This window comes from Dendropsophus ebraccatus, chromosome 13 (assembly GCF_027789765.1).
Source record: "Dendropsophus ebraccatus isolate aDenEbr1 chromosome 13, aDenEbr1.pat, whole genome shotgun sequence".
Classification (NCBI taxonomy): Eukaryota; Metazoa; Chordata; class Amphibia; order Anura; family Hylidae; genus Dendropsophus; species Dendropsophus ebraccatus.
Window position 1 is genome coordinate 30,311,533 of NC_091466.1, and position 10,491 is coordinate 30,322,023.

Here is a 10,491-nt window from a genome sequence, read left to right on the forward strand (position 1 = left end):
GAAGTGTACAGTATGGGGGCTACCTGCAAGAAGGGGGGAGTGTATACAGTATGGGGGCTCTCTGCAAGGGGGAGGGGGAGTGTATACAGTATAGGGGGCTACCTGCGGGGGTGAAGCGTACAGTATGGGAGCTACCTGCAAGAATGGGGGGGGGGGGGGGTTGTATACAGTATGGGGGCTACCTGTGGAGTGGAGTGTATACAGTATGGGGGCTTCCTGCGGGGGTGGAGTGTATACAGTATGGGGGCTACCTGCAAGAAGGGGGGAGTGTATACAGTATGGGGGCTACCTGCAAGAAGGGGGGAGTGTATACAGTATGGGGGCTACCTGCAAGAAGAGGGGAGTGTATACAGTATGGGGGCTACCTGCAAGAAGGGGGGAGTGTATACAGTATGAGGACTACCTGCAAGAAGGGGGGAGTGTATACAGTATGGGAGCTACCTGCAAGAATGGGGGGGTGTATACAGTATGGGGGCTACCTGTGGAGTGGAGTGTATACAGTATGGGGGCTTCCTGCGGGGGTGGAGTGTATACAGTATGGGGGCTACCTGCAAGAATGGGGGGGTGTATACAGTATGGGGGCTACCTGTGGAGTGGAGTGTATACAGTATGGGGGCTATCTGCAAGGTGTGGGGGGAGTGTATACAGTATGGGGGCTACCTGCAAGAAGGGGGGAGTGTATACAGTATGGGGGCTACCTGCAAGAAGGGGGAGTGTATACAGTATGGGGGCTACCTGCAAGAAGGGGGGAGTGTATACAGTATGGGGGCTACCTGCAAGAAGGGGGGAGTGTATACAGTATGGGGGCTACCTGCAAGAAGGGGGGAGTGTATACAGTATGGGGGCTACCTGCAAGACGGGGGGAGTGTATACAGTATGGGGGCTACCTGCAAGAAGGGGGGAGTGTATACAGTATGGGGGCTACCTGCAAGAAGGGGGGAGTGTATACAGTATGGGGGCTACCTGCAAGGGCGAGTGTATACAGTATGGGGGCTACCTGCAAGGGCGAGGGGGAGTGTATACAGTATGGGGGCTACCTGTGGGGGTGAAGTGTATAGTATGGGGGCTACCTACAAGAAGGGAGTGGTGTATACAGTATGGGGGCTACCTTTGGAGTGGAGTGTATACAGTATGGGGGCTACCTGCCGGGGTGGAGTGTATACAGTATGTGGGCCACCTGCCGGGGTGGAGTGTATACAGTATGGGGGCTACCTGCAAGGGGTAGGGGGTGTATAGAGTATGGGGGTTACCCGCAAGGGGGGGGGGGTGTATACAGTATGGGGGCTACCTGCAGGGGGGGGGATGTATACAATATGGGGGCTACCTGCAGGGGGGGGAATGTATACAATATGGGGGCTACGTGCAGGGGGGGGAATGTATACAATATGGGGGCTACGTGCAGGGGGGGGAATGTATACAATATGGGGGCTACATGCAGGGGGGGGGGAATGTATACAATATGGGGGCTACGTGCAGGGGGGGGGGAATGTATACAATATGGGGGCTACGTGCAGGGGGGGGGGGAATGTATACAATATGGGGGCTATCTGCATGGAGGGAGTGTATACAGTATAGGAGTACCTGCAAGGGGGGGCAAGTGTATACAGTATTAGAAACTTTGAAACCTCTTCTGTGTTGTCCTCACCAAGAAAGAAGGGTAGTGCCTAAGAGGGCCAGATTATGATGATGCAGGATTGTGTATGCACTTATTATTATAAGCTGCAGGTTTTCTACACACACACTTATGGTCTGCAGTCGGGGGGGACCTCCAAACTATACACTACAGGTATACAGGACCTCCACTAAAACTGTCAATGTTGTATATAACCAGGCTCAGCATAACACTACCAATGTTACACATAACCAGGCTGTATATAACACTGCCAATGTTGTATATAACCAGGCTGTATATAACACTGCCAATGTTGTATATAACCAGGCTGTATATAACACTAATGGAACAGGTAAAGGGTTGTCAGCTCACCCACACAGCCTTGCTTCACCAAACATATGGATCTCCGTGATGTAGAAGCTCGCGGGTATTAACGTTGGGGACCGCGGCCCGAATCATCCATGATAAGAAAAGATATGTTCATCCGCAGCTTCATAAAATTCAGTAGCTTTTATTAAACGTCACAAAACATAAAATAACAAATGATTTAAAAGACACGCCGACGCGTTGCAGGGTAAGAACCCCTTAATCATGGCAATCATAATGAAGTTACAACTGGTTTAAATGTGGATCGGATGTGACGTTAAACTAGAAAGGAACGCCCACCAGGGCAAAGTGCACCTGTGCGTCCGTCTCAGGTAAGTCACATGACTGATTTACAACTCAAATTGAAAAGCAAATAGGAATAAAAATACGCCAGTGACACAAAAAAAGGGAAATAACATGAGAGTGTACACAAACAAATACATTCAGTAAATATAGTATAAATCGGTTCTATAATTTAACCCTTTCGGGAACCTGGTATTAAGGTTAAGGATCCACAGCGCCTCCCTTTTCCTAACCATGCGTGTCCAATCACCCCCGCGTTTGGGTCTATTGACCCTTTCAATCGCGGCTACCTTCAAACTACTCGTATCTCCTGCATGACACTCGCCAAAGTGTCTAGCAAGACCCGAGAGTGAACGAGTATTGACGGATGAAATGGACATACGAATATCAGATAGGTGTTCTCCAATACGGGTTTTGAGTTTCCTGATACTGGACCCCACATACTGCAAATCGCACTGCGTGCAGTGTGCAACATACACGATGTGGGATGAATTGCAGTTAATGAAGGATCGGATCCTGAAATCGCGACCCGTACTGGACGACACCACTGACTGTTTTTTAGTAACATAGCGACACATACCGCATCGCGGTACCGCACATGGAAAAAAGCCCGTAGTTTTAAGCCAGTTTTGTGTATATGGCTGTGGACTATTCCCAATGTCGCTTGGGGACAGAAGATTACCCAAAGTTTGACCTCTCCTTGCAACATATCTCACTTTATTGTTTAGGATCTGTTCACACTTGGGATCACAAAACAGCAAAGGTAGATATTTTTTTATGATATTACGTATGTCATTATACTGTGGGCTGTAATTTGTGGAGAAGGTGATGTCACATTTAGGCTTATCATTTTTGAAATTACCCGTCTCGCCCATATATGGATCAACACCTCTATCTCGTAGGTGGTAATCCCTATTTCTCTGCTCTGCTATATGACGAGCCCTTTTTATGACATGATTATTATCCTCTAGCCAAAAGTCTTAATTCCAGTTGTTGAGCACCCGTTACGTAACCCGCACGGTCTGAACATGTGCGGATAAGTCTGATAAATTCTCCAATGGGGAGATTCTTAGTTACGTGGGGAGGGTGACTGCTGCGGGCATGCAACAAACCATTGCCCGCAGTAGGCTTGCGGTACAGATCAGTTGCAATTTTTCCGTCAATCAGGTGCAATTTAACATCCAAAAAAGAAATGGACTTTGGATCAAATTGTGCCGTAAATTTTAAATTAAGGGTGTTAGCATTTAAATACCGTACCAGATCCATTGCTTGACCCTCTGACCCTTGCCAAACTAGGAGGAGGTCGTCGATATAGCGCCCATACCAGGTGATCACACCTAAATAAGGGTTATGTGCGCTATACAGAACGACCTCCTCCCAGTAGGCCATGTACAAATTGGCTAGAGATGGTGAAAAACTAGCGCCCATCGGGCAACCAAGTATCTGTAAATAAAAGTCATCAAGAAATTGGAAAAAATTATTGGTCAGTAAAAAACGTGTGACAATCAAGATAAATTCTGATAACTCCTTGCTGTAATTGCTGTACTTGCCAATATGGAAAGCTAAAGCCTGAATGGCCATATCATGTGGGATATTGGAATATAGAGCTACCACATCGCACGAGAGCCATGATGCGTTTTCCATGATAGGTAGCTTATCCATACTGGCAAGTAGGCTCTTACTGTCTCTGACATAGCCCATCGTTCTCACTGCAAGGGGTTGGAGAAGATTATCCAACCAAATGCATAATCTTTCAAGGAGGGAGCCAATGCCAGAGACAATAGGGCGTAGGGGTGGTGGAAACTGATTTTTATGAGTCTTTGGCAGAGCATGAAAGATGGGCACCACCGGTGAGGAAGGCAATAGATATTGTCGTTGTTTATCATTAAGAACCCCCAACTCTACACCAGTGTCAAGTATATCGATGAGGCGAAATCTCACCGCATCAGTGGGGTCAGTGGGTATACACCTGTATGTCGTGGGGTCATTTAAGATGTTTTTGACCTCCCTGATGTAGAGTTCTCTGTCTAGGACGACCACTGATCCCCCTTTATCGGATTTCCTTATGATAATGTGGGGGTTATCAGCAAGAGCTTTTAATGCTATTCTCTCTTTTGTAGTGAGATTATCTCTATTGGGATGTGTGTCAGCACTGGGTCTGTGGCTGAGCTCCGTGAGAGCTTCTTCAACCCTGTGCTGGAACACATCCATGGCCGGTATCCTAGACTGGATGGGATAGTACATGGGGTTAGGTATAGTGAGGCGGTTACCTGTGTCGGTGACTGGGTTAGACAGGGGCATAGTATCAGATTGTAAATCAAGTAAGGATTGTATACACCTCTGTTCCGTGAACAGTAGGTCCAGAGGAGTGGACCCCTGTCCCACAGGATTAAGGTCAGGTATAGACAGACCTGAACTGCATCTATTGTCAAAAGACACATCACCCAATGGTGTAATTGGGGTATCCGCTAGAAAATGTCTTTTGATGGTAACCAATCTCATAAACCTGTATATAACACTGCCAATGTTGTATATAACCATGCTTAGTATAACACTGTTAATGTTGTATACCAAGCTATATACTGTATAACACTACCAATGTTGTACATAACCAGACTGTATACTGTATAACACTGCCAATGTTGTATATACCCAGGCTCTGTATATAATAACACTGCCAATGTTGTATATAACCAGGCTCTGTATAACACTGCCAATGTTGCATATAACCAGGCTGTATATTACACTGCCAATGTTGCATATAACCAGGCTGTATATTACACTGCCAATGTTGTATATAACCAGGTTCTGTATATAAAACTGCCAATGTTGTATATAACCAGGCTCTGTATACAATCTGATCACATGACATCTCAGTTTGGCTATTAGGTATTTAGGATGTTTTAAGTTTTTAATTTCTAATGTGCATAAGCTACAATTTACATAAACAGTGCAGAACTGTCAGGGTATATAGCATATAAAAAGGTGTATATATGGCTCCTGGCGATTTCCCCTTAAACAAAAAAAAAACAAAAAACCAAGGGCATAGATTTGCCTCCTGGGCGACCTTGGAACAAATCTAATTAACACACTGACACTTTATACCTGGGCAGCGCCGGGTACATTTTCTAGTATATATATATCATTTTTTAAAAGTATCCCATATTATACTCCCCACACACTCATTCAGCTTACTTTCATCAAGAGCATGACGCGACCCTTCCAGGTCAGTATATCCTCCGTTCGATACCACCATTTCACAGACAGTCCAATAGCATGATCCACATACATTTTGCAGGTCAATGCTATCTTCCCGTGTCCTCTGGCAATAAGGACCTTCACATTAGTCAAGATCCTAGTCACCCAGAGACACAGATTCTTTCTTAACAGGGAAATCACATTTATCACATATGTATTTACCTCCTTACTCTTAATTCTAAACTTATATTTTCCTTTTTTTCTTCCTTTTAACTTTTGGGGAAGGACTGGCATATCAACACTACCCCTCATAGAAGCACTCGATGTGATACCCAGAGCAGCAACGCCGGACACCCAGGTCCATTTGGCACAGGGCTGAAAGTTTAAAAGTTGTTTTTTAGATGAATAACTGCATCACGTGCCGAACGGACCCCAGGACAGGTCTTGGATTAAAAGCAGCTATCTGAAGGTACAAGGGGTTTGGGGGAGGGCAGATTGTAGGAACAGAGTCACTTTAAATCCACCTTATCTTACATCAAGGGACATCCGCCGAACACATCACACAGTCACATCAATCATTTCATTGAATTATATCATTATGCTGCCATGGTACCTAATTGCATTTATAGATTCTATTTAGTTATTACTTGTGACACTTATCCCCCTTCCTTTCCCCCCCTCCCCCCCCAAAAAAAATAAAATATATAAAAATGGCAGAAAATTTAAACAGCAGCATGAATAGCTCGTTATGACCAAATCCACCAACTTGCCCTTCCCTGTAAAAGGTGCAATATCTGAGCACCTGAGTGGGCCCCCCAACCTCTAGCCTCCATAGTCTCAGCTGTGACTACAGAGGGTTGGGGAGGTTGATGTCTGCCACTCAGAGTATGAAAGGGCAGTAGCTCCTTTGGTCTTACCTCTGCACAACAGCACACCCAAATGTCAGGGATTATGGCCAGGAGCGTCTCTGTACAGGGAGGATGTGTGAAGAAGCAGCAAGTCCTACAATAATGTTGTTTGGTTGGGGGTGTTACTGCTGACCCCCACCGATCAGAAGAAGACAGCATTCTCCACCCAGGCAGCTCCATGTTAGGGCCGTGTCCCCACATTGCATGGTTCTGTGCAACATTTAGGATCACAGATATGGGAGCATGGCCTAAGTGTACCAGGCTGCCTGGGAAAGTGCAGGATTCAGACGCTGCAATGCTGTCTGATTCGTTGTACGCATCTATGAAAGCAGAGGCACAATACAATGTTTAGAATACACACACCATTCACTGGCGGCTCCACTGGCACCACACACACAACCTGAGCACAGGGGGCGTAGCTGTGGTTTTCTAACCCTATATAAACATTTTGTAAAGAGTTTTGGATTAGGTTTTAATCAACTTTACTCTAACCACTAGGCCAAAATCTAAGCTGGGAAACTATGTTCCCATCACTTATAAAAAAAAAAAAAATACAAAATCAACTGCTAGCAGAAAATTACACAGGTCTGTAAATGGACTTTTTTTTTAACCCTTAGAGTACCAGTCCAATTTAAATTTTTGCGTTTTCGTTTTTTTCCTCCTTGTGCTTAAAAAGGCCATAGCACTTGCATTTTTTCACCTAGAACCCCACGAGCCCTTATTTTTTGCGCCACTTATTGTACTTTGCAATTTTTTCACTGCAAAACCAAAAAAAAATTCAATGTGTGGTGAAAAACGCATTTCTTTTATTTGTTTATTTTTTTTTTTTCGTTTTTACGCCACTCGCCCTGGGGTACAACTGTCTTGTTATATATGTTCCTCAAGTCGTTATGATTACAACGATATATAACATGTAAAACTTTTATTTTATTTGATGGCTTGTAAAAAATTCAAACCATTGTTTACAAATATATGTTCCTTAAAATCGCTCTATTCCCAGGCTTATAACGCTTTTATCCTTTGGTCTATGGGGCGTCATTTTTTGCGCCATGATGTGTTCTTTCTATCGGTACCTTGATTGCACATATGCAACATTTCGATCGCTTTTTATTACAATTTTTCTTGATTTGATGCGACCAAAAATGCGCAATTTTGCACTTTGCAAATTTTTTTGCGCTTACGCAGTTTACCGTGCGAGATCAGGAATGTGATAAATTAATAGATTGGGTGATTACGCACGCGGCGATAGCAAACATGTTTATTTCTTTTTATTTATAACATGGGAAAAGGGGGGGTTAGCATAATCGTTAACGATTAACAATCTCAAACGACCGCTATTGCGAAAGACCTGAAAACGTTCACTCATTTCCATGGAACGATAATCGTTACTTATGATCGTAATTGTGATCGTTTCTTCTTCCGTATTTCTTCGCTATTGCGTTCGTATATTGCGAACGACCGAACGATGTCTTATTCAATGCGAACGATTTGCGAACGTTTTGCGAACGAGCAACGATAAAAATAGGTCCAGGTCTTATAAAGCGATCAACGATTTCTCATTCGGTCGTTAATCGTTACTGCATTTCAACCGAACGATTATCGTTTAGATTCGAACGATTTAACGATAATCTGAACGATAATCGTCCGGTGGAATAGGGCCCTAAGGGCCCTATTCCACCGGACGATTATCGTTTGCATAATCGTTAAAGATTAACGATCTCAAACGACCGCTATTGCAAAAGAACTGAAAACGTTCACTCATTTCTATGGAACGATAATCGTTACTTATGATCGTAATTGCGATCGTTTTTCTTCGCTATTTATTCGCTATTGCGTTCGTATCTTTTGCAAACGACCGAACGATGTCTTATTTAATGCGAACGATTTGCGAACGAGCAACGATAAAAATAGGTCCAGGTCTTATAAAGCGATCAACGATTTCTCGTTCGGTCGTTAATCGTTAACTACATTTCAACCGAACTATTATCGTTTAGATTCGAACGATTTAACGATAATCTGAACGATAATCGTCCGGTGGAATAGGGCCCTAAGCTGATTTTAAGAGTGGATGAAAGGTTAAGTGGGAAGTGGAGGGAAGATGTTTAAAGCAAATGTACAATTAGGTACATCGCACTGGGGGCAGGCCGACCTGCCTCCAGTGCTTCAGCCCAGGCAGGTGCTCGGTAATAGACAATAGATAGCAGTGGGCGGAAATCGAGCAGCAGTTAAAAAAAAAAAAAAGGACCACAGCACCAGCTTCCCCGCGCCTGATGGTACATTCACTTAAATAACTATTGCTCAATGTAAAGTTTGTGGAAATGCCTATTTAAAGGTGAACTCACATGAAGCATCACTATGAAACTGCTGACGGTTTCACAGCTATGTTTGCACAGACAGTAACATTACCTTTACACAGCCCTGCACAGTCCATAATTACAGATGGAACAGAGTTTGGAGTTCCTGGCAATATGTATGATTATCAGGAGCTCCAAAACAGTCTAAAAGTTCACGCTATTGCGTGAACAAATCAGGTAAGAGGTAACAGGTCTGAGCAACAGGTGTCAACACCAGGTGAAATTCCCTTTAATCACAACCTGTTTAGTAATCTGTAAAATACATTGATAAACTGGGTATTGCTATTCCGCATCGCTACAGTCTGATGTGTTAATGGTTTGACTGTGTAAGAACATATACTGTTAGAGACATGGGGTCTGGAAACATTCAGAGCATGTCTGCATTCAACCGGCCTGTGTTACTGGCTATATACATATACATTTAGGAGGATTTCAAAGATCCAAGCTATGAAGGTTTACAATAACATATACATCTACTATGTACCAAGAAGGATAAAGAACTGTACGAATGACGCAGGTTTTGTTTTTTCCGTTTAATTTTCTTTGCATCAAGACAAGATGTTACTTTCAGCAATGCAAATAAGGCTTCGCTTTACAAAAAAAAAAAAAAGAAACAAAAGAAAAACAAAAACCAAGCCTTACCTTAACTAGTTTGTAAGTTAGTTTTTTTTTTTCTGAAGACACAAGCTTTGTATTAAAAGACTGTATACACCTTCTAAATATTAAAAGGGTTCTCTGGGACAGCAGAGCCTCAACATGTAATCACCACTGTGGTTATTTAATACATTTAGTATTGAACTGTGGAATCTGTATGCAGGGAGCTCCACCTAGAGGCAGCTGTCGGCAGCCAGGATTTCCTAATGTAACTATGGCTGTGAGAAGGGAAGCATGGGATATGGATCAATGTAAGGCTATGTGCACATATCATATTTTATAACCTTTTTCTTAGTTCCCCTCCCAGTTTAATTTTATGTCCATATCCGTTATGGAGATTAAATTAAGTATGAGGGATTTCTTTTGGGTGACTTTCCAAAAATGTCTCTTTCACATCAAGAGCTTTATGCTGCAGCCGAAAAAACACCTGAATAGTCAAAATGATTAAAAAATGTTTAAAAAGAAAGATTCAAATGCAGAGAAAATGCTGGGGGGGGAAAAAAGTTCTAAAAAGGCAGAGAAAACACCTGGAAGAAGTTTAGTTAGTGCGAGAACATAGCCTTAAACTACAAAACTTAAAGGGAACTCAACCACGATGGAATTTTGACTAGCATATAACTTACAAAATAACACAGAAAATAGGTAGAATCTAATTCATTGCCCAAGCTCTGTTCTAAGGGACCACAGCTACAAATGCCACTATGCAATGCAGCATTTATAAACACACTCCCTGGTTGTGCTGCATGGGAAAAATCACAGTGGCATCTGTATTGCTTACAGTGGTTTATCCAATAAACTTTACCACAATGGTTCCTTTACACCTTCTTTCAGCTTCCGGCTTTACAGCAACGATAAAGATAAATTCACACAACAGATTTGTTGCAGAAAACCCTGGCCCCATTGATCTACATATGGCAGATACAACCCACCGTGGAATAGGAAACTGATTTTCAGTTCTGCAACAAATCTGTAAAATGTGAATACATTCTAATTGATTGAATCTTCATGGGACACATGCCATGTAGCTACACCTGGACCGACAAAGGGGACAAAGAACAGAAGCAAAAGTGCCCTTCCAGGACCCAAGAACCAGGAT